Source organism: Schistocerca nitens, chromosome 11 (assembly GCF_023898315.1).
Source record: "Schistocerca nitens isolate TAMUIC-IGC-003100 chromosome 11, iqSchNite1.1, whole genome shotgun sequence".
Lineage (NCBI taxonomy): Eukaryota > Metazoa > Arthropoda > Insecta > Orthoptera > Acrididae > Schistocerca > Schistocerca nitens.
In genome coordinates, this window is record NC_064624.1 from 163,512,775 (window position 1) to 163,539,639 (window position 26,865).

Genomic DNA, 26,865 nt, shown 5'->3' on the forward strand with positions numbered 1-26,865 from the left:
GTAGAGTCAGAGGGTGTGTTTGCAACAGCTGTACGCGGTAATGTACACTACTGGCCATTAAAATTGCTACACCACGAATATGACGTGCTACAGACGCGAAATTTAACCGACAGAAAGACGATGCTGTGATATGCAAATGATTAGCTTTTCAGAGCATTCACACAAGGCTGGCGCCGGTGGCGACACCTACAACGTGCTGATATGAGGAAAGTTTCCAACCGATTTCTCATACACAAACAGCAGTTGACCGGCGTTGCCTGGTGAAACGTTGTTGTGATGCCTCGTGTAAGGAGCAGAAATGCGTACCATCACGTTTCCAACTTTGATAAAGGACGGATTGTAGCCTATCGCGATTGCGGTTTATCGTATCGAGACAGTGCTGCTCGCGTCGGTCGAGATCCAATGCCTCTTAGCAAAATATGGAATCGGAGGGTTCAGGAGGGTAATACGGAACGCCGTGCTGGATCCCAACGACCTCGTATCACTGGCAGTCGAGATGACAGGCATATTATCCGCATGGCTGTAACGGATCGTGCAGCCACGTCTCGATCCCTGAGTCAACAGATGGGGACGTTTGGAAGAGAACAACCATCTGCACGAACAGTTCGACGACGTTTGCAGCAGCATGGACTATCAGCTCGGAGACCGTTGCTGCGGTTACCCCCGACGCTGCATCACAGACAGGAGCGCCTGCGATGGTGTACTCGTCGACGAACCTGGGTGCACGAATGGCAAAACGTAATTTTTTCGGATGAATCCAGGTTCTGTTTACAGCATCATAATGGTCGCATCCGTGTTTGGCGACATCGCGGTGAACGCACATTGGAAGCGTGTATTCGTCATCGCCATACTGGCGTATTACCCGGCGTGATGGTTACACGTCTCGGTCACCTCTTGTTCGCATTGACGGCACTTTGAACAGTGGACGTTACATTTCAGATGTTGTACGACCCGTGGCTCTACCCTTCATTCGATCCCTGCAAAACCCTACATTTCAGCAGGATAATGCACGACCGCATGTTGCAGGTCCTGTATGGGCCTTTCTGGATACAGAAAATGTTCGACTGCTGCCCTGGCCAGCACATTCTCCAGATCTCTCACCATCTGAAAACGTCTGGTCAATGGCCGAGCAACTGGCTCGTCACAATACGCCAGTCACTACTTTTGATGAACTGTGGTATCGTGTTGAAGCTGCATTGGCAGCTGTGCCTGTACACGCCATCCGAGCTCGTGTTTGACTCAATGCCCAGGCGTATCGAGGCCGTTATTACGGCCAGAGGTGGTTGTTCTGGGTACTGATTTCTCAGGATCTATACACCAAAATTGCGTGAAAATGTAATCACTTGTCATTTCTAGTATAATATATTTGTGCAATGAATACCCGTTTATGATCTGCATTTCTTCTTGGTGCAGTAGTGTAGTACATTGCTTGGAGGTCGCATATATAAAGTGTCTGTCCTATTTGCTACGATAATTCTGCGTATGTGATGGGCGACAAATATGAGAATTCGGAAATTTGATAAATGGTCTCAAGCCTTGTAACATCGCTTTAACATTGTCTTTAGAATTACACAATTTGGAACTATTTTCGAACAGAGATGTTAGCTTTACTTGTCAAAAAAAATGGTTCAAATGGCTCTGAGCACTATGGGACTTAACATCTGTGGTCATCAGTCCCCTAGAACTTAGAACTACTTAAACCTAACTAGCCTAAGGACATCACACACATCCACGCCCGAGGCAGGATTCGAACCTGCGACCGTAGCAGTCGCGCGGTTCCGGACTGAGCGCGTAGAACCGCTAGACCACCGCGGTCGGCTTTACTTGTCAGAGGGTGTGTTTGTAACACCTGTACGCGGTCATGTTCGTGGTTTGGAATGGACGGTAGGTGGTCCGCCCTGGAATGGAAGCAGCATCATTTGGAGCAATTTTTGTAATAAGATGTTTAAAGGGAGATATTAACCAGAAGGATTATAACACTGCATGAATGACAAAAAGTAACTGGCTTGCTATATTTGTAATTCCTTGGTATGTTGATTGTTACAACAGTGCTTATGGTTTAGAATTACGGATAAATTCTAGTCTCCGATTCTACTCGTCGGCTTTGCGCAATGACGTCCTGCCTACGCCAGAGACGCTATACAATGACAAAACAGATCAGCTAGAGAGAGATGAGCTTAACAATGGAAGACCTATGGACATTAAACTCCCATACACAGAATACCTTCTAAAAGCAAAACAACAAGCGATTCTTTCATGGCAGGTAGAATGGAATGAAAGCCACAAAAGCTATGCACGTATACAGACATTCATACCAAGACAGACGTGGTTTGCGAACTTCAAACATTCAAGGAAAATTATAACGTCCATTGTGAGAATGCGTCTCAATCATGAATCTTACCCTGCCCACTTACACAGAATCGGTGTATCGGAGACACCCTATTGTCAATGTGAAGAGGAAACAATTGGCGATGTAAATCATATCTTATTTCAGTGCAGACGCTATGAGAAAGGCAGAGTCAACTTTTTAAAGGAGCTCTTAAGACTTGGTCACTGCTTTGACGATTCCAATTTTCGGATACACAACCAGAAGTACATACGATGCCACATTCCGGTTTCCAGCGAAAGAAGACATAAAAATCAAAAATGAATTGAGCTTAACTAAAGAACTTAATTAACAAATAAATTTTTAGCAGTCAACGGTGTTTCGTAATCTGATTACAATAATGTTGATATGAAAACATATGAATGTATGCCCTAAACAGTATGTATGACGAAGTAAAAATGTTACCTTGTTATGTATGTCAGTACATTTATTTGTGATGGCTAAAAATTTTGTATGTCAGAAGCCAATAAAAAGGGAAAAAAATGTATGAGCAATCTATGAATTCAACGGGTATACTCGTAAACAAACGAATGTAGCATATGATAAAATTACAATCACATTCACGCAATTATTTACTTAGTCATGAATCATATCGAAACGACCTGATGATTACGATAATAATTAAGAACAAGAATTAAAAGCAATATTCTCGTAATTTATGCGATTAGAAAAGCACAGAGAACCTTTAAATTGCATTACAGTAAAGCGCATGGTGAATCATACTCGGTCGCAGGTTCGAATCCTGCTTCGGGCATGGATGTGTGTGATGTCCTTAGGTTAGTTAGGTTTAAGTAGTTCTAAGTTCTAGGGGACTGATAACCACAGATGTTAAGTCCCATAGTGCTCAGAGCCATTTGAACTATTTGAAGTCATACTGTTATAAAATAGCGTTAATTTTATATTAGTTATTGAATCTAACGGGAGAAACGCAGGAAAGTGGGAGTTTTGGGCGGGAGACACTAAAATACATAAGAAAAATTAAATGAATGACAAAGAAAACGAAACAGTTGCATAAAATGTGGAAAAACCGACACACTAAATTCTAAAAGAAAAGCCATCACATTACAAACGAATATTAAAAAAAAAAAAAAAAAAAAAAAAAACTGGAATCGATAACTAGAATTATCCTATGTAGGCAAATTCCAGTTACAGGTTCCAACCGCTCCATGGTTCATATGTAAATTATTTTTGGCAGTTGTATATACTGAAACGTAATACCATTTCTACACTTGTGATTGCTCTCGGAAATTGCTGCGGTGTATAACAAAATTGGAATCGGTAACTAAAACTGACCATCTATTTGGGTCAATTCTGGTCACCGATTCCAGTATTAGTAACTTTATTGCAGTAGTTCAGAGAGCACTTACAAACGCTGAAATCATATTAGCGTACATTTTAGTGCACGCATGTGCTGAAGAGACGATGTAATTAATGAACTACCGAATGGCTAGAATCGGTAACTAGAACTGACCTATATAGGAAGTTACCAACTTTCCGATAGTTCATAATTCTGGACTTGCAATAAAAGTTTCTGTAGGATTTCTAGATTTCTTATTGATCTTAGAACCAGTACGAAAAACTAATAAATATTGTAGGTACAGAAATGAAGATAGCAATAGCATATGCAGAAATGCTGTAGAACTTTAGTGGACACACCTGTTGTTAAAACGATATAAATAACGAACAGTGGAATGGTTTAAGTCAGTTTAGGTCAGTTACAGTTACCGAATTTGTTGGACATTCATAGAACATGTATATTGCAAACAATCAAAGATCGTTCTGCCTGCACGTCTTAAGAAACAGGGCGCGGGAGTTACAGTGGATTTCCGTTTCATGCGGGACTGCAGCCAAGCTGTCTCGAGTACTGCCAAGTACGATAGTAAGGGTACGTTTTGTGCTGTGCGTTACGCGCACATCGACTTAGAGACAATACGCGGCAACAGCTTTACCGGCGCATTCAACTTGGACAGCAGTGGCCGGTCAGCTGGTACAGCCAGCCCGCAGTGGCGTGGCCAGCTGCAGTTCACACGTAAAAAGAGGAGCAATACAGCTTCGAATGTCATTTAATTTGTAAGCACAATGAAGTAATGCACTGCAAATCTCCCACAATAAGCTCCTTAAAAAATGTTCAAATGGCTCTGAGCACTATGGGACTCAACTGCTGTGGTCATCAGTCCCCTAGAACTTAGAACTACTTAAACCTGACTAACCTAAGGACATCACACACATCCATGCCCGAGGCAGGATTCGAACCTGCGACCGTAGCGGTCGCGCGGTTCCAGACTGCGCGCCTAGAACCGCGAGACCACCGCGGCCGACATAAGCTTAGACGACTAGGCGAAAACCGCATTACGTTATCGTTGTTAGCTAACATACTATTGTAATTGAAAACAAAAGCACTCCGTCTTCAGGGCACAAGTGGCCCATCGGGACCGTCCGACCGCCGTGTCATCCTCAATGAGGGATGTGGATAGGAGGGGCATGTGGTCAGCACACCGCTCTCCCGGTCGTTATGGTGGTTTTCTTTGACCGGAGCCGCTACTATTCGGTCGAGTAGCTCCTCAATTGGCATCATGAGGCTGAGTGCACCCCTAAAAATGGCAACAGCGCATGGCGGCCCGGATGCTCACCCATCCAACTGCCAGCCACGCCCGACAGCGCTTAATTTCGGTGATCGCACGGGAACCGGTGTATCCCCTGTGGCAAGGCCGTTGCGTAAATAAAAACAAGAGTGATGAAAATTCCTGACTTAACCACAGGGTAATTTTTGTGCATAAGCTGTGTGTAACGTAAGAGAGTATTGATGGATTTCACCGTACAGTTAATCATTGAAGCCACTGAAGGTATAACTTAGCCGTCTGGTAATCTCTTAGCTCCTTCCTTATGCGAATCAGAGAAATGCATTTCAGTTCTGGAAGTGTCACCTGCTGCGTTGATAACGAGCCTATGAACAACAGAATCGACGAAGCCAACCAGACGCAGCATTTTCTCCTCTTCTTTTATGGCGAGCCGTTCTGTATCCCGCCAGAGTTTGGTAGGGACGTGTGAAAAAGCTGCGTGCTTTAGTTCCAGTACGTGTGGCAGCTTAACAGTCTTGTTACTTCTCGGGCCAAATCCCGCAGCTTGGCTCCGGGTCAGTTTTTTGGGTTCAGATTATAATGGTACAGTAGCAAATGTAAATATGTAGCATTTGTGTGATGTGCTCGATGCTGTCAAAATGATTGTTTTTCATGTTTCTACAATACTTATCTGTCTCTGTGGTGTAAAATGATGCACAAAGTCCAAATAAAGGATTTAGCAAAATGGTTCAAATGGCTCTGAGCACTATGGTACTCAACTGCTGAGGTCATTAGTCACTTAGAACTAGTTAAACCTAACTAACTTAAGGACATCACAAACAACCATGCCCGAGGCAGGATTCGAACCTGCGACCGTAGCGGTCTTGCGGTTCCGGACTGCAGCGCCTTTAACCGCACGGCCACTTCGGCCGGCAAAGGATTTAGCAGTGAACACATAGTGGGGCAATATGTTGTATGAATAATTCAAAAGCCGAGATCGCTTAAACACTGTTCACTAGATGATTGGTTTCAGCCCACTAAAGGTGCCATCATCGGATCTGTGAAGATATAATATGACGGGTTTGAGGGAGGGATTACATGAGTTACACCATATACAGTACTGTTAGTACAGCACCACATACCTGAATGTAGATTAACATTCATAAACCATCCGGATATAACGACACTTGAGGCAGACCAGCTGATATAAAAGCCGGCCGCGGTGGTCTAGCGGTTCTAGGCGCGCAGTCCGGAACCGCGCGACTGCTACGGTCGCAGGTTCGAATCCTGCCTCGGGCATGGATGTGTGTGATGTCCTTAGGTTAGTTAGGTTTCAGTAGTTCTAAGTTCTAGGAAACTGATGACCACAGGAGTTAAGTCCCATAGTGCTCAGAACCATTTGAACCATTTTTTTTTTTTTGCTGATATAAAATCATTGTCACAGAAATAAAAATGAGCAGTTGTTTTTTTATTTTATTTCTGCGACAATGATTTTATATCAGCTGGTCTGCCTCAAGTGTCGTTATATCCGGATGGTTTATGAATGTTAATCTACATTCAGGTGTCTGGTGCTGTACTAACAGTACTGTATGTAGTGTAACTCATGTAAGCCCTCCCTCAAACCTGTCATGTTATATCTTCACAGATCCGATGATGGCACCTTTAGTGGGCTGAAACCAATCCTCTAGTAAACAGTGTTTAAGCGATCTCGGCTTTTGAATTATTTATACAACGAGGATTTAGTTTTTGATTTTTACCTTAAAAAATTAAATTGATGTTTTCTTAATCTAAACAAGTTTTAAGAACAGTCCTTCATAAAACATCGATAATTAAGAATTAGTATTTGAAATGGAAAGATGAATTTCGGGTCCAATATGTAATTAGAAAAATGAAGACGTGCATTATTTATAAAATGACGATGAGTTTTATAATTACGAGATGTATGTAGGTGCTTGAAACTGAACGAGTAAACAAAAATGATACCGGACAGATATGCACCGATGTACTGTATTTAGTCACATTCCATTACGCTACCGCCGGTCGGAGTGGTCGTGCGGTTCTAGGCGCTACAGTCTGGAGCCGAGCGACCGCTACGGTCGCAGGTTCGAATCCTGCCTCGGGCATGGATGTGTGTGATGTTCTTAGGTTGGTTAGGTTTAAGCAGTTCTAAGTTCTAGGCGACTGATGACCTCAGAAGTTAAGTCCCATAGTACTCAGAGCCATTTGAACCATTTTTTGCAGTGTCCAGTCATGGAATAATCGGTGCGATATTTCTTGATGGCACGGTGAGTACCGAAGGTTTTGGAAGGTGATTTCATCCTATTATCCAAAGCGACCCTGATTTCTCCAAGATGCGGTTCATGCTAGACGGAGCTCGACCCCATCGAAGCAGGAGAGTGTTTGATGTTCTGGAGGAGCACTTTGGGGACCGCACTGTGGCTCTGGGGTACTCTGAGGCCACTGGCGTGGGCCTAGATTGGCCGCTATATTCTCCGGATCTGAACACATGCGACTCATATTTCCGGGGCCATGTTAAAGACAAGGTGTACAGCAATAACCCCAGAATCTTTTTGCTGAGCTGAAAACAGCCATTCAGGAGGTTGTAAGAGGTCCGAGCAGATGTAATTTCGATGTATTGCTTACGCGCTGCCTGCGATATGCAAGGTATAAGAGAATCTCTGACCAGAGAGCAGTGTTGACTGCGGTAGGAACTGTGTAGCTGTAGCAGTAAGTTGTTTCTAGCGAGCAGTCTGGTCTGGTGTATCGTGTTGGTTGGGCCGGTCGTGGTGCAGCGATAGCGGAGCCTGAGCGTTATAGTATAAGGTAAAAGCAGCCTCGCGCATATATAGTATTGTTATCTCAAGTCCCATGTAAATGTTCTAAAAATCTCCTAATAATAATCTTTCTCATAAAAAGTAACTTTTAAGAACCATTCATTTCAATTTAAAGAATTTACTAATTTCTCCAACCCACGATCATCCCGATTATTGCAAAAGAAAAATCAGTTGTTTCCTTTCATAAATGACAAATCTATCGGCCAGCATTGCACAGGGCTGTGCCAGAAAAATTTATTGTAAGAGCAGATATATATGCGTTATCCGGTAAGAGGTAAGAATTTTTCTCTTTTTTATTCAGAATGATCTTTCAGGGCCATGACGCAGCACTGCAATGCTGACGTCCAAAATTTACCACGTTACATTCACAGTCAATTATTGAAAAGTTATAAGTGAGCGATAATTTAATTGAGAGGTTAGTTACATTGTATTTTTAGCAGGTTACGGCAATTATTTTGTTGGGACGTAACACTGAATGTGAACGACATAATTGTAATTTTTACTGTTGAGAAGTTTAGGAATTTTTCTGTTTTGAGGTTACACAAAATTGTGAATGAATTTTTGTGGGGAGGTTACAAGGTCATCGACAGCATCGATGTTCTGACACTTCAGCGGGTCATGCAGAATATCGATTTTCGTCTGCGCCTCACCATCGTCTATGATGACACGCATATTGAACACGCATAAGCTAAATCTGGATATCTGTAGTGACGTTTACATGTTGAATAAAGTGTGTGCACGCTGTAGTCTGTAACTAATTTACGTTTTCCCATATAGTTGATTACTTGTCACCCTGTATCTACATCTACATCTACGTGATTACTTTGCTATTCACAATAAAGTACCTTCCAGAGGATTGGATGAACCACCTTGAAGCCGTCTCTCTACCGTTCTCCTGAACGGCGCACGCGACGAACGAGCATTTACATTATTCTGTGCGACCGCTGATTGATTTTATTTTACCGTGATGATCATTTCTCCCTATGTATGTGAGTGCCAACAGAATGTTTTCGCAATCAGAGGAGAAAACTGGTGACAGAAATTTCATAAGATCCCGTCACAACGAAAAACGCCTTTGTTTTAATGATTGCCACTCCAATTCACGTACCAACTGGCATTCCAATTCACGTATCATGTCTATGGCACTATCTCCCCTATTTTGCGATAATACAAAACGAGCTCCCCTTCCTTGAAAGTTTTCGTTGTCGTCCGTCAGTCCCACCTGATGCGGATCCCACACCGCACAGCAATACTCCAGAATATGGCAGACAAGCGTGGTTTCATTAGTAGATGAGATGTATGAGACAGGCGAAACACCCTCAGACTTCAAGAAGAATATAATAATTCCAATCCCAAAGAAAGCAGGTGTTGACAGATGTGAAAATTACCGAACTATCAGTTTAATAAGTCACAACTGCAAAATACTAACACGAATTCTTTACAGACGAATGGAAAAACTGGTAGAAGCGGACCTCGGGGAAGATCAGTTTGGATTCCGTAGAAATGTTGGAACACGTGAGGCAATACTAACCTTACGACTTATCTTAGAAGAAAGATTAAGAAAAGGCAAACCTACGTTTCTAGCATTTGTAGACTTAGAGAAAGCTTTTGACAATGTTAACTGGAATACTCTCTTTCAAATTCTGAAGGTGGCAGGGGTAAAATACAGGGAGCGAAAGGCTATTTACAATTTGTACAGAAACCAGATGGCAGTTATAAGAGTCGAGGGGCATGAAAGGGAAGCAGTGGTTGGGAAAAGAGTGAGACAGGGTTGTAGCCTCTCCCCGATGTTATTCAATCTGTATATTGAGCAAGCAGTAAAGGAAACAAAAGAAAAATTCGGAGTAGGTATTAAAATTCATGGACAAGAAGTAAAAACTTTGAGGTTCGCCGATGACATTGTAATTCTGTCAGAGACAGCAAAGGACTTGGAAGAGCAGTTGAACGGAATGGACAGTGTCTTGAAAGGAGGGTATAAGATGAACATCAACAAAAGCAAAACGAGGATAATGGAATGTAGTCAAATTAAATCGGGTGATGCTGAGGGAATTAGATTAAGAAATGAGACACTTAAAGTGGTAAAGGAGTTTTGCTATTTAGGGAGTAAAATAACTGATGATGGTCGAAGTAGAGAGGATATAAAATGTAGACTGGCAATGGCAAGGAAATCGTTTCTGAAGAAGAGAAATTTGTTAACATAGAGTATAGATTTAAGTGTCAGGAAGTCGTTTCTGAAAGTATTTGTATGGAGTGTAGCCATGTATGGAAGTGAAACATGGACGATAACTAGTATGGACAAGAAGAGAATAGAAGCTTTCGAAATGTGGTGCTACAGAAGGATGCTGAAGATTAGATGGGTAGATCACATAACGAATAAGGAGGTACTCAATAGGATTGGAGAGAAGAGGAGTTTGTGGCACAACTTGACTAGAAGAAGGGTAGGTAGGACATGTTTTAAGGCATCAAGGAATCACAAATTTAGCATTGGAGGGCAGCGTGGAGGGTAAAAATCGTAGAGGGAGACCAAGAGATGAATACACTAAGCAGATTCAGAAGGATGTAGGCTGCAGTAGGTACTGGGAGCTGAAGAAGCTTGCACAGGATAGAGTAGCATGGAGAGCTGCATCAAACCAGTCTCAGGACTGAAGACAACAACAACAACAACAACACCTCGTATGTCCCTTTTTGGTTATCGGTGTGACTTGAGCAATTTTCCATATATAGGTGCGGATGTTTCTGTGAGCGAGCGGTTGTGTATAATTGCTAAATATGGAGCTATTGTATCAGCATACTGAGAGGAATCTGACTGGTATACAATCTGGACCGGTGGTCTTCCCTTTATTGTGTGATTTAAGCTGCTTTGCTACACCGAGGATATCTACTTCTATGTTTCTCGTCTTGGCAGTTGTTCTTGATTGGAACTGAGTAATATTTACTTCGTCTTCTTTGGTGAAAGAGTTTGGGAAAACCGTATTTAATAAGTCTGCTTTAATGGCACTGTCATCAGTGACTTCACCGTTGTTATCGCGCAGTGAAGGTATTGATTGCGCCTTGCCACTGGTGCGCTTTATGTATGACCAGAATCTCTTTGGGCTTCCTGCCAGACTACGAGACAGAATTTCGTTGTGGAATTTATTTAAAAGCATCTCGCTCTGAAGTACGTTCTATATTTCGAACTTCTGCAAAGCTTTCATATGCGACGCAGATGGCGCTGAGTGGAGTAATTTAATACCAGACACGTGGGGGTCGCAAATATAGGGAAATACGCCAAAAGCGGATGACGAATGCTGAGCATGTGACGTCACCAGATGTCGCATCTCGCTGCAGGTGCAGCGGTGGAGCCTATCGGTCTCTCGCGCTGGTCATCCCAGCCCGTGTCAAGTGCGGATTCACGTCGCTGTGGCTCGGGTCCAACGTGAGGTGCTTTGGCGCGTGGGGTTCGAGTCTTGCGTCTGGCTGACAGCATTTCCTTCACTGCATTAGACAGCTGTGTGTGTTTACATTTCGAGTCATTTGCGACCCCATGTGTCTTGTATTATATTACTTATCTTCAGCAACATCTACGGGGTGTTCAAAAAGCCTCTCCGCAGTGCCGTATGGTTGTTAGCCGCGCGTGCCGTGTGATTTTTCGCCTGACTGGGTTACTTCCCTTCAAGTGGACTCTCCCAACATTCCACTGTTTCGTTCATCTCAGCCAGCGTCAGTAGTAAGGTTGGTGTGTGCCGTTACGTGTTGACGTAAACGTTTAAATTTGGTTCCTTTGTTCGTTTGTTTCGCTTTTGTCACTCTTGAAATGCTAACCATTGAAGAAGGTGTGTTTTTAGTCGAACAAGTGTCAAAGCTGGCGGTAAATAAACAGTTTCAGTTCGTCAAACATGTAATTCAGTTTTCCCGGAGACAACACTCCCACATCGCGATACTGTGCGAGATTCGATTAACAAATTTCGAAAAACGGGTTCAGTGACAGATGCACCGAGAAGTGCTCGTCCTAGAGTTTTGTCTGAGATAAACTACTCGATATTTCCGATAAAATGTCCACGAATCAGAACAAGTCAGTAAGAAAATTCGCTCAGGAAATCTATGTTACTGTCGGAACGGCCCACACAGCTGCAAGGAAAAAATTTGAACTTTTCCCATACAAAGTGAGAATCGTGCAAGAACTGAAAAATACCAATCATGGCAAGAGACTGCATTATTGTCGATGGTTCAAAAATTTCGTTCAACAAAATGGAAGGGATATTCATAATGAAACGTTTTTCACTGATGAGGCGTGGTTTCATTTATCCGGGTACATGAACTCGCAAAATTCCCGTACGTGGAGTACTGCAAATCCATCGTGTATTCATGAGGAACCACTTCATTCTGTGAGTTTGGATTGCAATTTCTAAACGTCGGATTGTGGGTCCCATATTTTTCAACGAAACAGTAACCGCACAACGATACTGCAGTGATATTCTGTACCCATTCATTAGAGAACTTGTGTTAAGTAAAATACTGAGCGGTTATTTTCAACATGATGGTGCAGCCGCGCATACAGCTCGCGTTTCAATGTCCCTGCTTGCTGACGTTTTTGGTGATCGCATAATTTCACAGGGACTTTGGCCTCCACGATCGCCTGACTTTTTCTTCTGAGGTACAGCGAAAGCAACTGTCTATAAAAAAACGTCCAAAATCCATCGATGAATTCAAAACTGCAATATCCACTTTCACTGCTTCTGTTACGGAAGGAATGTTACAGCTTGTGTTTGGAAACATGATTAGACGAATTGAATTGTGTATTCAACAACAGGGGGGACAAAATGGTTCAAATGGCTCTGAGCACTATGGGACTCAACTTCTGAGGTTATCAGTCCCCTAGAACTTAGAACTACTTAAACCTAACTAACCCAAGAACATCACACACATCCATGCCCGAGGCAGGATTCGAACCTGCGACCGTAGCGCTCGCCCCGTTCCAGACTGTAGCGCCTAGAACCGCACGGACACTCCGGCCGGACAGGGGGGACACTTTCAACATTTAATGTGAAAAGTTGTAGGTAAAAACGAATATTTAATAAATTAATAACTTGTATTTCACTCAGTTTCATTTCGGTATATTGACTGCGGCATACGGCACCTGCGGCTAACAGTCATACGGCGCTGCGGAGAGACTTTTTGAACACCCCGTATGTCGCTTTTGACAGTTTCTAAATGTAAATAAGAATCGCCCTGTATGTTCCCGCAATGTGTTATTTTAATGAACTTCCATTAGGGGACCAGGCAGAAGAGAACAGAGTTTCGCTTAACCGTGTCTTTTTCAGTGTGACTGCGCAGTAATTCTGACAAGTCTGTGTAAACAAAAATCATTTGCCGCATGTATTAAAGATCATCACCTGAGAACAGCTTCGGCGATTTGGCTGTTTTTTCTTTTGTGCTTGTAATTATCAGGATGAGGTTTATATGAAAAATTTTTTTTGCAAAAACCTCCAGAAAAGTCAGAAATAAAAATAAATTGTGAGAGATAATGACTTGATAACGGGTCGATCGATTTGGTTGACGTTTTCTGTTATTTTCGTAATTGTGGATGGTAAAGGTATTTTTGGTTCAAAAACGAAAATAAAAAAAATGTGTTCAGTTTGACTTCTGCTGTCACATGTTTTGATAACAAAAAGAAATCAGTTGGGCAGTTATGTATGAAAATATGTGAATACATATGTAATATATAGAGGAGAAATGTTATTACCGAAAATCTCCAAAATTTTTTTAACGATTTACTACAAAGTTTTACATGATTCGGTCGGACATAGGCAGATAGACTATACATTTTTGTAATATATATAATATATACACCTAAATGTAATATGCAAATGGAGAAGCGTTATTACGACAAATTGACCGATTTACTTTCAATCTTTACACGGTAATTTAATGAACACTCGGGCAGAGATAAGCTATATATTTTGTAACATATTACAGATGTAAGTAGATATGTAATACATAAAGAGGGACCGTTTCTCCGAAAAATGTAGAAAAGGGCTTGACGGATTTACTCCAGTTTTTTAGACGATATTCTACTGAATGTTGAGACGGGAGTGGACACAGAGAGAGAGAGGGAGGGTGGGGGGAGGAGATGATAAGATGAATAGAGGAGGAGGAGGAAGTTATGGACAGAGAGATGGGAGAACAGGAGATGCATGGAGAGAGAGGTGGATGAGAAGATACGCAGAGAGAGGAGGGGGGGAGGGCAATAATTTAGGATGTATACGCAATTCCCATAAATATTTACCAATTGGGAAGGATTGCCAGATTTACTGTTTTCACTATTGTCGGAATCATCAGGTTCTGAGTGTAAATATTTCCGTCAGCAGATTTTCATTGTTATATTTATCCCTCAATCTCAACCACCGCTTTTTTCTCTCCACATAGTGCTGAAGTCAGTGCAAGAAAATGCTGTGTTACAGACATTGCCAATAGTGAAACTTCCTGGCACATTGAAACTGTGTGCCGGACCGAGACTCGAAATCAGGACCTTTGCCTTTCGCGGGCAAGTGCTCTACCGACTGAGCTACCCAAGCACGACTCACGCCCCGTCCTCACAGCTTTACTTCTGCCAGTACCTCGTCTCCTACCTTCCAAACTTTACAGAAGCTCTCCTGCGAACCTTGCAGAACTAGCACTCCTGAAAGAAAGGATACTGCGGAGACATGGCTTAGCCACAGCCTAGGGGATGTTTCCAGAATGAGATTTTCACTCTGCAGCACAGTGTGCGCTGATATCAAACTTCCTGGTTGATTAAAACTGTGTGCCGGACCGAGACTCGAACTCGGGACCTTTGCCTTTCGCAGGCAAGTGCTCTTCCAACTAAGCTGTGAGGACGGGGCGTGAGCCGTGCTTGGGTAGTTCAGTTGGTAGAGCACTTTCCCGTGAAGGGCAAAGGTCCCGAGTTCGAGTCTCGGTCCGGCACACAGTTTTAATCAGCCAGGAGCTTTCATATCAGCGCACACTCCGCTGCAGAGTGAATATCTCATTCTGGATTGCCAATGGTGTCGAAGTACTTCGCGGCAGCTGCTTCAAAAGTGAGGTTAAATATGACAAACTTTGCTGGTACGTCAGCTCACCTGTGTGTTAAACCGATAGACAGCAAAGAGCGAATTTCACAAACGAGTTAGATATTTTGCTGGGGCTTTGCGTCTACAGTTCCCCCGTCTCGCTACCCCTTCCTCTCCCTTCCCCTCCCCCTCTCCCTCTGTCACTCCCCCCCCCCCCCAAACACACACTCCCCATCCCCTGTCGCCATATTTGCGGTCACCGCTGACTGCACACAACGCAGGGGGGGAGGGGGGGGGACACCGCACAAGGGACCTCCCTCCCACAGGGACACGCCGATCATTACGCCCGCTGCCCACTGGCCGCTACGCACACACGCGTGTGGAGTGCGTTAGCTCAGGGAACACACACCTTGTCTGCCCGCGTACCCTGACCCAGCGTTACAATCGCCCACTCACCTCATCTTACCGTTTACTGTAGCCATCCTGTTAACAGAGGCCACTGGTGACTCTGGAGGGCTACAGACCGCAGCGTGCCCCACTTCACGGGTGCAGCGTGTAGACGCGGCGCACTCGGCTTTGTTCGGTCCTTCTCGGAAGTTCATCGCACTTTTCGCAGCGCGACATCTCATTTACCACTGTGGTGCGGCAATTTTCATTCGGCCCAACTCTCAGAGTTCGGCAGAATCGTGGGGTCAGCGGTATTTACCCTTCGATATTTGTTCGTGGCATGAAGGACGTGGCAAACCTACGTTTCTAGCATTTGTAGACTTAGAGAAAGCTTTTGACAATTTTGACTGGAATACTCTCTTTCAAATTCTAAAGGTGGCAGGGGTAAAATACAGGGAGCGAACGGCTATTTACAATTTGTACAGAAAGCAGATGGCAGTTATAAGAGTTGAGGGGCGTGAAAGGGAAGCAGTGGTTGGGAAAGGAGTGAGACAGGGTTGTAGCCTCTCCCCGATGTTATTCAATCTGTATATTGAGCAAGCAGTAAAGGAAACAAAAGAAAAATTCAGAGTAGGTATTAAAATCCATGGAGAAGAAATAAAAACTTTGGGGTTTGCGGATGACATTGTAATTCTGTCAGAGACAGCAAACACTTGGAAGTGCAGTTGAACAGAATGGACAGTGTCTTGAAAGGAGGATATAAGACGAACATCAACAAAAGCAAAACGAGGATAATGGAATGTAGTCGAAATAAGTTGGGTGAGACAGGGTTGTAGCCTCTCCCCGATGTTATTCAATCTGTATATTGAGCAAGCAGTAAAGGAAACAAAAGAAAAATTCGGAGTAGGTATTAAAATCCATGGAGAAGAAATAAAAACTTTGGGGTTTGCGGATGACATTGTAATTCTGTCAGAGACAGCAAACACTTGGAAGTGCAGTTGAACAGAATGGACAGTGTCTTGAAAGGAGGATATAAGACGAACATCAACAAAAGCAAAACGAGGATAATGGAATGTAGTCGAAATAAGTTGGGTGATGCTGAGGGCATTAGATTAGGAAATGAGACACTTAAATTACTAAATGAGTTTTGCTATTTGGGGAGCAAAATAAGTGACGATGGGCGAACTAGAGAGGATATAAAATGTAGACTGACAATGGCAAGGAAAATGTTTCTGAAGAAGAGAAATTTGTTAACATCGAGTATAGATTTAAGTGTCAGGAAGTCATTTCTGAAAGTATTTGGAGTATAGCCATGTATGGAAGTGAAACATGGACGATAAATAGTTTGGAGAAGAAGGGAATAGAAGCATTCGAAATGTGGTGCTACAGAAGAATGTTGAAGGTTAGATGGGTACATCACGTAACTAACGAGAAGGTATTGAATAGGTTTGGGAAGAACAGAAGTTTGTGGCACAACTTGACCAGAAGAAGGGATCGGTTGGTAGGACATGTTCTGAGGCATCAAGGGATCACAAATTTAGCATTGGAGGGTAGCGTGGAGGGTAAAAATCGTAGAAGGAGACCAAGAGATGAATACACTAAGCAGATTCAGAAGGATGTAGGTTGCAGTAGGTACTGGGACATGAAGGACCTTGCGTAGGAGAGAGTAGCATGGAGAGCTGCATCAAACCAGTCTCAGCACTGAAGACCACAACAACAACAACAGTGCGGCATTTTTCATTCCGCCCTACTCCGGCAGAATCGTGGTACGATGAACGTTCAGCCAACGGCCTTGCCGCAGTGGTAACACCGGTTCCCGTCAGATCACCGACGTTAAGCGCTGTCGGGCTGGGCTAGCACTTGGATAGGTGACCATCCGGTCTGCCGAGCGCTGTTGGCAAGCGGGGTGCACTTAGCCCTTGTGCGGCAAACTGAGGAGCTACTTGGCTGAGAAGTAGCGGCTCCGGTCTCGTAAACTGACATAGGTCGGGAGAACGGTGTTCAAAAAAAATGGTTCAAACGTCTCTGAGCACTGTGGGTCTTAACATCTGAGGTCATCAGTCGCCTACTTAAACCTAACTAACCTAAGGACATCACACACATCCATGCCCGAGGCAGGATTCGAACCTGCGACCGTAGCGGTCGCGCGGTTCCAGACTGTAGCGCCTAGAACCGCTCGGCCACACTGGCCGGCAGATAGAGGATACCTTAGGGCTACATGCACCAATCATTTGCAAGTAAAGAAACTTTGTTGTCTCTGGGTGCCACATAGACTGAGCAGATGGCACTATGTATGACCAGGTGCCGGGAGATGTAAGCAGGATTGTAAGGAACAACCTCAGTATGTGAATAACATCGTGACGGGTGACGAGACATGGCTGTAATAGTACGACCTGCCGACTAAGACTCAAAATAAAGTTTGTATCTTCGAAGATGACGACACACCCGTAGCTGCCAGAAAATGCCGCTCAGTAAAGAAGATAATGATAGCTGTCTGTTTCAAATCGAGTGGAATTATGGCGCATGTTATTTTCGACACACAGTCAGCTAGGTCGTATACTGAGCAGTGCCTGCCCTGAGTCATCCAGTCTTTCAAGAACCTGTGACCCAAGTCAAGGATGGACACTCAGTTCCTCCATCACGAAAACGCTCAAGCTCTCCGCGCAAAGAATGCACCGAACTTAATGATTATAAAGAATCCGCCTCGATTGCAAATAGGAACCGGATGTTGACCTAGGTTTCGGCGCGGATAACCACGCCTTCTTCGGAACACAAAAAATGTTGAAATGTGTGTGAAATCTTATGGGACTTAACTGCTAAGGTCATCAGTCCCTAAGCTTACACACTACTTAAGGGGCTCCGGAAAGGCCCAAAATCATGAAAAGTTCAATTTTTACTTTTTTGCGTTTTCTGAATCTGCAGACTATTACCTTTTAACAGATATATAATTTATTCAATTCCGAGGACTACAACTATTTTTAAATTTTTTTTGAAATGTGTTCTACATGGGCGTGATCCACTGTGGCGCTTTTAAACTGCTGTCAAATGGTGTTATTATTAACGTCCGTGTTCATCAGGTACATTTTAGTGATGTGAGATAAAGTACAGGTATGTGTTGTGGCTAACCTGTGATGGTTCAATATATATCGCTGGTGTGATTGTCGATTGTTTCATGTTTATTTACTCTGTCGTTATCTCGAAAATATTCGTAATTAATTCTGTTTCTTGAGTCTCTGTTTTGTTGAAGTATAATAATGAGTAAAAGTAAAGTTATTAGAAATCCTCTGAAGGCTTTTAAGAAAAGGAGAAATGTTGGAAAGCCAAAGGTATGTGTTATTACTGTAAACAATAAAGACGATAACCAAGTGAGTGAACCTAACCTCTCAAGTACACCTGCCCATAGCAGTGAAAACTATGAATGTTTTATGGGCGAATCGGATGTGAATGAAATATTTGATATGTCGGTTCTCAAAGGAATTTTTTCAAACTGTGTAAGATGTATTCATTGTAGTGAAGTTGGTCTGGAACTCTCCATAGTAAAGCACGTAGGACTTGCTAGTGAAATACAACTGAAATGTGATAAGTGTTCATACATGACCACCTTTTGGAACAGTGTTGCAGTAACTGCAACTGAAGAAAATGGTAGCAAAGTCTACGAACACAACAACGAGCGATGCTTGCTGCAGACAAGGAACGCCTTCGGGCTGCAGACAGGGCTGTAAAGAGTCTAGAAATACAAGCAAGAGTAAACAGGAGGAGGAACAAGAGGAAGCTGGAGGAGGAGTTTGCAGAGGATGAAGATAATCCATCCTGTGGACCTGGAATGCACTAAAAAGTTAATCCAATCTTTGTCGCTCGATTCCCAAAACTTTTATTTTCTCATACTAATTACATGTTTTCTAAGGATCTTCCAAACATATTTGTTTCAAACTTTCAGTAAATGTTACACAGTACCTTCTGCATAACTTAACATAGCCTTTTTTCCAAAAAACTGTATATTTTTTAATATATAAATAAAAAATTGCAAAAAAATGTTGTGAATTTTCATTACAATTGAAAAAAATCATCTTTAATAACTGAACTAAAATTTAGTAAAATCCCTGTGTTAAGTTGTAGCCTATATTCCAATAAATAATTTGTAAAAAGTTCAACTTCCTACCTCAAATACTTTGTGAGGAAAGATGTAATTTATAAGCGTTATTTTAACATTGCAAGTATAGGGCGTTCCGGAGCCCCTTAACTTAAATTATCATAAGTACAAACACACACACCCATGCCCGAGGGAGGACTCGAACCTCCGCCGGGACCAGCCGCACAGTCCATGACTGCAGCGCCTAAGACCGCTCGGCTAATCCCGCGCGGCTTCGGAACACGCTAAAACCGCCTAATAAAGAGGCAGTTTTAGTGTGTTCCGAAGAAGGCGTGGTTATTCGAGCCGAAACCTAGGTCAACATCCGGTTTCTATTTGCAATCGAGGCGGATTCTTTATTATCATTAAATTATTCACGATTGCTGACGCGCTGCAATGTTAAAAGTTCTCAATGCACCGAATATTTGCGAAGTGCACAATTCTTGAGCACCCTCCTTACAGTCCAGACCTTGCTTCTTGTGACTTCGCAGTGTTCGCGCACGTGAAAATGAAGCTAAATGGGGTGCAGTTCTCAACTTACGAGGACCTCCTGAGGACTTCTGACAACAAGTGTGCCTTACTCCCACAGAAACTTGGGAGAACTGGCTTGCGGATTGGTTTCGGAGGATGGAGAGGTGTATTCAGTGTGGTGGGAATTACTTCGAAAAAATTAAATAAATAAAGCTGTATTGCACAACTTCCCTAGTAACCTTTGTACTTGAAGTACTTGGGCTATGCAAAGCACCGTTTAAAAAGAACGGCTCGATGTAGTCATAGGGTCTGCCCCACAGCTAATTAGCTGCAAATAATAACCTCCAGCTGCGACCCTGCACTCAAATCGACTGCCCACAGCCTAGAATCGCGAATTGATAACATACACAGAAACACAAAATATACGAGAAATGAATAATTTAATTAAAATAAAAGACTCGATTCTAACGTCTGTAATTGATGTAGGTGACTTAGACTTACGTTGAATAATGTTTATTCAAAGAAGGACATCTCAAAGAAACGGAAAGTGATCCCACAATGTTCAGTGAAAACACAGACAGAAAAGACCCTTATCACGTGCAGTAAAGTTACGTTGAGAATGTTACGAGAATGGTAGCAATATCGCTAAACTGAATAGTCATCGAAGATACGCAAAAAAAAAACTAAGGCCATTTCGTAAACACAATACACAAAAGTCCATTCTCAGTTCCGTAAAGCAAGCAGAAAAAGTTAAAAGTCCTGCTCTGGAGCACATTCAGATCTCTCACGAGTTACAGTCCCTTCAAAAGCTAAATTATGATAGCGGCCGTTCACCACCCAGAATCAATCACCTATATGACAGAACCACGCACGTTAGTCTAGACAGCTCTGCCTATTTCAATATCATATGTCTAAGTACCCAGAATCGCTCCATTCAGCTATTTGCGGGAAAAGACGCAGTCTGCAGTAGACTCCTTCAGTGTTGCGGTACTGTCTGCTTTTCCAATGGCTGAAGGCCGTCCCCTCCAAAAATACACCGTTCTTAAGCTCTACAGACTTGACTTGACCCACCTGATCACTTCCCACAGCAAACTAATATATTACGACAATATTTAAATAAATAAATTTCATAAACATTCGGTTGCAGTCAGATCATTTACAATAAATGTACATCTACATCTACATCTATACTCCGCAAGCCACCCAACGGTGAGTGGCGGAGGGCACTTTACGTGCCACTGTCATTACCTCCCTTTCCTGTTCCAGTCGCGTATGGTTCGCGGGAAGAACGACTGTCTGAAAGCCTCCGAGCGCGCTCTAATCACTCTAATTTTACATTCGTGATCTCCACAGGATGTATAAGTAGGGGGAAGCAAAATATTCGATACCTCAACCAGAAACGCACCCTCTCGAAACCTGGCGAGCAAGCTACACCGCGATGCAGAGCGCCTCTCTTGCAGAGTCTGCCACTTGAGTTTATTAAACATCTCCGTAACGCTATCACGGTTACCAAATAACTCTGTGACGAAACGCGCCGCTCTTCTTTGGATCTTCTCTATCTCCTCCGTCAACCCGATCTGGTACGGATCCCACACTGATGAGCAATACTCAAGTACAGGTCGAACGAGTGTTTTGTAAGCCACCTCCTTTGTTGATGGACTACATTTTCTAAGGACTCTCCCAATGAATCTCAACCTGGTACCCGCCTTACCAACAATTAATTTTATATGATCATTCCACTTCAAATCGTTCCGCACGCATACTCCCAGATATTTTACAGAAGTAACTGCTACCAGTGTTTGTTCCGCTATCATATAATCATACAATAAAGGATCCTTCTTTCTATGTATTCGCAATACATTACATTTGTCTATGTTAAGGGTCAGTTGCCACTCTCTGCACCAAGTGCCTATCCGCTGCAGATCTTCCTGCATTTCGCTACAATTTTCTAATGCTGCAACTTCTCTGTATACTACAGCATCATCCGCGAAAAGCCGCATGGAACTTCCGACACTATCTACTAGGTCATTTATATATATTGTGAAAACAATGGTCCCATAACACTCCCCTGTGGCACGCCAGAAGTTACTTTAACGTCTGTAGACGTCACTCCATTGATAACAACATGCTGTGTTCTGTTTGGTAAAAACTCTTCAATCCAGCCACACAGCTGGTCTGATATTCCGTAGGCTCTTATTTTGTTTATCAGGCGACAGTGCGGAACTGTATCGAACGCCTTCCGGAAGTCAGGAAAAATAGCATCTACCTGGGAGCCTGTATCTAATATTTTCTGGGTATCATGAACAAATAAAGCGAGTTGGGTCTCACACGATCGCTGTTTCCGGAATCCATGTTGATTCCTACATAGTAGATTCTGGGTTTCCAAAAACGACATGATACTCGAGCAAAAAACATGTTCTAAAATTCTACAACAGATCGACGTCAGAGATATAGGTCTATAGTTTTGCGCATCTGCTCGACGACCCTTCTTGAAGACTGGGACTACCTGTGCTCTTTTCCAATCATTTGGAACCCTCCGTTCCTCTAGAGACTTGCGGTACACGGCTGTTAGAAGGGGGGCAAGTTCTTTCGCGTACTCTGTGTAGAATCGAATTGGTATCCCGTCAGGTCCAGTGGACTTTCCTCTGTTCAGTGATTCCAGTTGCTTTTCTATTCCTTGGACACTTATTAAGGTATAGTTGCTTCATAAATAAATAACGCACCAATCTTCTGCAAGTCCACTCACATTAAATGACAACGAATTGTCATTAAATATTCTTCAAATAATTATTTATACCTTCTCGAGTGACTGACCACTTTTAAATTAGCATTGTTTTTTTAATAGCACTTGCCATCGACATTTTAATAAAGTTGCTGGCAAAATAGTAAACCATTATGTAAATACACAACGATGACAAAATATAAGGTATTCATGCTGTGTTCATTTGCTTTGTAATTGTGAAGAATATAATGTTGTGACAAATAATTGCGTAGTCAAAAAAATATAAGAAATTCATAAGTAAATAAATAGAACGGACATAGGTGGCTTTCTGGGATGGCAGCTATCTACATCTACATCAATGTGATTACTCTGCTATTCATAATAAAGTGCCTGGCAGAGGGTTCAATGAACCACCTTCAAGCAGTCTCTGTACCGTTCCACTCTCGAACGGCACGCGGGAAAAACGAGCACTTAAATTTTTCTGTGCAAGCACTGATATGTCTTATTTTATCGTGATGATCATTTCTCCCTATGAAGGTGGATGCCAACAGAATGTTTTCGCAATCGGAGGAGAAATCTGGTGACTGAACTTTCATGAGAAGATCTCGCCGCAACGAAAAACGCCTCTGTTTTAATGATTGCCACTCCAATTCACGTATCATGTCTGTGGCACAATCTCCCCTATTTCGCGATAATACAAAACGAGCTGCCCTTCTTTGTACTTTTTCGATGTCATCCGTCAGTCCCACCTGATGCGGATCCCACACCGCACAGAAGTACTCCAGAATAGGGCGGACAAGCTGGTGTAAGCAGACTCTTTGGTAGACCTGTTGCACCTACTAAGTGTTCTGCCAATGAATCGCAGTCTTTGGTTTACTCTACCCACAATATTATCTATGTGATCTTTCCAATTTAGGTTATTTGTAATTGTAATCCCAAAGTATTTAGTTGAATTTACAGCCGTGATATTTGTGTCACTGTCGCGTAATCGAAATTTAGCGGATTTCTTTAAGTACTCATATGAATAACTTACACTTATTCGCACAATACAGATAGCTTATCAAAATCATTTTGCAAGTCGTTTTGGTCATCTGATCACTTTACAAGACGGTAAATGACAGCATCATCTGCAGACAATCTAAGACGGTTACTCAGATTGTCTCCTATGTCGTTAATATAGATCAGAAACAACAGAGGGCCTATGACACTTCCTTGGGGAACGCTGGATATTTACTTCTGTTTTACTCGATGACTTTCCGTCTGTTACTACGAACTGTGACCTTTCTGATAGGAAATCACGAATCCAGTCGCACAACTGAGACGATACCCCGTACACACGCAGTTTGTTTAGAAGACGCTTGTGAGAAACGATGTCGAAAGCGTTCTGGAAATCTAAAAATATGGAATCAATTTGACATCCCCTGTCGATAACACTTATTACTTCATGAGTCTAAAGAGCTAGTTGCGTTTCACAAGAACGATATTTTCTGAATCCGTGCTGACTACGTGTCAATAAATCGTTTTCTTCGAGGTACTTCACAATGTTCGAATACGGTATATGTTCCAAAACCCTACTGCAAATCGACGTTAGTGATATGGGCCTGTCATTCAGCCGATTACTCCTACTTCCATTTTTGGGAATGCTATGCTATCATCTGAGGTATCATATGTTGACGTCGCAAGACGCATTTAAAAACTGTTAATTCCTAGGTTCATTGTGAAAATATTTAGCCTCTGCAGATTACTAACTTTTGTTTTTGAAGGTATAGAAAGTATTGTTGTGTCAACGGATGCGCCTCATTTTTTCTGGGATCGCAAATGGTTTGCATTAATATTCGACTGCGACTTACTGTCGAATCACAAAGACCTGTAACTTGGCCATATATCAACTTGTCTGACACTCCGCCATTTTTCGTGCATCTCCTGCACAAACGCTATGCTAGCGACAGCAATCCGAACTCGCAGCTTTGGAATTTACCCAGTCCCGGCCTCGCTGCTCGCTTCGGGAACTGGCTGGCCACGTATCTACCAGCTGCTGTAGTTTGCCTGGCCTACAAGCTTTGGCTAAGGCGGCCAAGCCACGCGCCGAACCCAGGTCGCCACAAGCGAATTCACCTTACCTCCAATGGGGCTGTTGATAATACAGGGCGTATCAAAAAGAATCATCCGATCTGGCAAGCCTACATTTCTGAAACTAAAAACAAATAGGATGAATTTTCGAGAATGAGATTTTCTCTCTGCAGCGGAGTGTGCGCTGATATGAAACTTCCTGGCAGATTAAAACTGTGTGCCGGACCGAGACTCGAACTCGGGACATTCTGTAAAGTTTGGAAGGTAGGAGACGAGGTACTGGCAGAAGTAAAGCTGTGAGGACGGAGCGTGAGTCGTGCTTGGGTAGCTCAGTTGGTAGAGCACTTGCCCGCGGAAGGCAAAGGTCCGGAGTTCGAGTCTCGGTCCAGCACACTGTTTTAAGCTACCAAGAAGTTTTAGGATTAATTTTAATTTTTGATGGACAGGAAACACAAAAAGTTTTTTTCAAATCTTTTCTTAGGTGTTCAGTATGCCCCCCTTGAGATGCACGGCTTACGTCAATGCCGTATTCAAATCATTCCTACGCTACTGCGAGCATGTCTTGAGTTTCAGCAAATGGCTCTGAGCACTATGGGACTCAACTGCTGAGGTCATTAGTCCCCTAGAACTTAGAACTAGTTAAACCTAACTAACCTAAGGACATCACAAACATCCATGCCCGAGGCAGGATTCGAACCTGCGACCGTAGCGGCCTTGCGGTTCCAGACTGCAGCGCCTTTAACCGCACGGCCACTTCGGCCGGCTTGAGTTTCAGCTTCCACAGCTTCCACACACAATGCGATGTCTCAGTTCATTCATTGCTGTTGGTAACGGAGGCACGTAAACAGAGAATTCTATAAACCCCCACAAGAAATAATCACGTACAGTTAGGTCCGGTGACCTTGGAGGCCATTAATATAAGGCTGAATCATTTGCTCCAGTGCGACCGATCGATCGATCAGTAATCCTTTGATTTAAAAATTCCCGAACTTCCAGATGCTAGTGTGGCGGTGCGCCATCCTGTTGGTAAATGAAGACTTTCGGCTCAGTCTCCAATTGTGGGAAAAGAAAGTTCTCAAGTACGAGGGTCACTCCAAAAGAAATACACACTATTTTTGTAAAAATACAGTTTCCATTCTGCATGTGTAAAAGTTTTACAGTGCGTAGATACATCCTTCCCGCTTGTTTTCAAACTTAGTTCAACCTGTTCCCGTGAGTGGCGCCGTCACAGCATGTCTTCAAGATGGCTCCCACACTTAACGCCCGTCAGAAGCGACGTACCGTCATAGAATTCCTCTGCTGTGACAACGAGACAGTGGGAAACATCCACAAGAGGTTGAAAAAGGTGTACGGAGATGCTGCTGTCGATCGCAGTACAGTTAGTCGGTGGGCAAGCAGGTTACGTGACGAAAGCGGGCACGGCAATATTGAGGATTGTCCTCGCAGCGGCAGGCCTCGTACTGCACACACTCCAGACAATGTGCACAGAGTTAACGAACTGGTGACTGCTGACAGATGCATCACAGTGAACGAATTGTCAAGCTACGGAAGTGTTTGCAGAATACTGAAAGCGTTGGCGTTAAAAAAGGTTTGTGCCAGGTGGGTTCCCAGGATGTTGACAGTGGCTCACAAAGAAACAAGAAAAAGTGTATGCAGCGAACTTTTGGAACAGTACGACAAAGGTGGAGATGAATTTCTTGAAAGAACTGTGACAGGTGATCAAACATGGCTCCATCATTTTTCACCAGAGACGAAGAGGCAATCAATCGAGTGGCACCATGCGAATTCATCCAAGAAAAAAAAATTCAAAACCACGCCTTTTGCTGGAAAAGTTATCGCTACAGGGCCGGCCGGGGTGGCCGAGCGGTTCTAGGCGCTACAGTCTGGAACCGCACGACCGCTACAGCCGCAGGTTCGAATCCTGCCACGGGCATGGATGTGTGTGATGTCTTTAGCTTAGTTAGGTTTAAGTAGTGCTAAGTTCTAGCGGACTGATGACCTCAGAAGTTAAGTCCCATAGTCTTCAGAGCCATTTGATTCCGAAGGATTCTCGCTTGTGGACATCAGGCCAAGTGGAACCACCATAAATTCTGATGCATATGTGACGACAATGAAGAAACTTCAAGCTCGACTGAGTCGTGTTCGACCACATCGGCGTAAGCAAAAAAATGGTTCAAATGGCTCTGAGCACTATGGGACTCAACTGCTGAGGTTATTAGTCCCCTAGAACTTAGAACTAGTTAAACCTAAGGACATCACAAACATCCATGCCCGAGGCAG

At 43.2% G+C, this 26,865-nt stretch overlaps 1 pseudogene; it reads left to right on the forward strand.

Annotated features, from left to right (window-relative positions):
• Positions 1-16,975: 16,975 nt before the first annotated feature.
• Positions 16,976-17,093, forward strand: LOC126214027 (5S ribosomal RNA; annotated as a pseudogene).
• Positions 17,094-26,865: the final 9,772 nt, after the last annotated feature.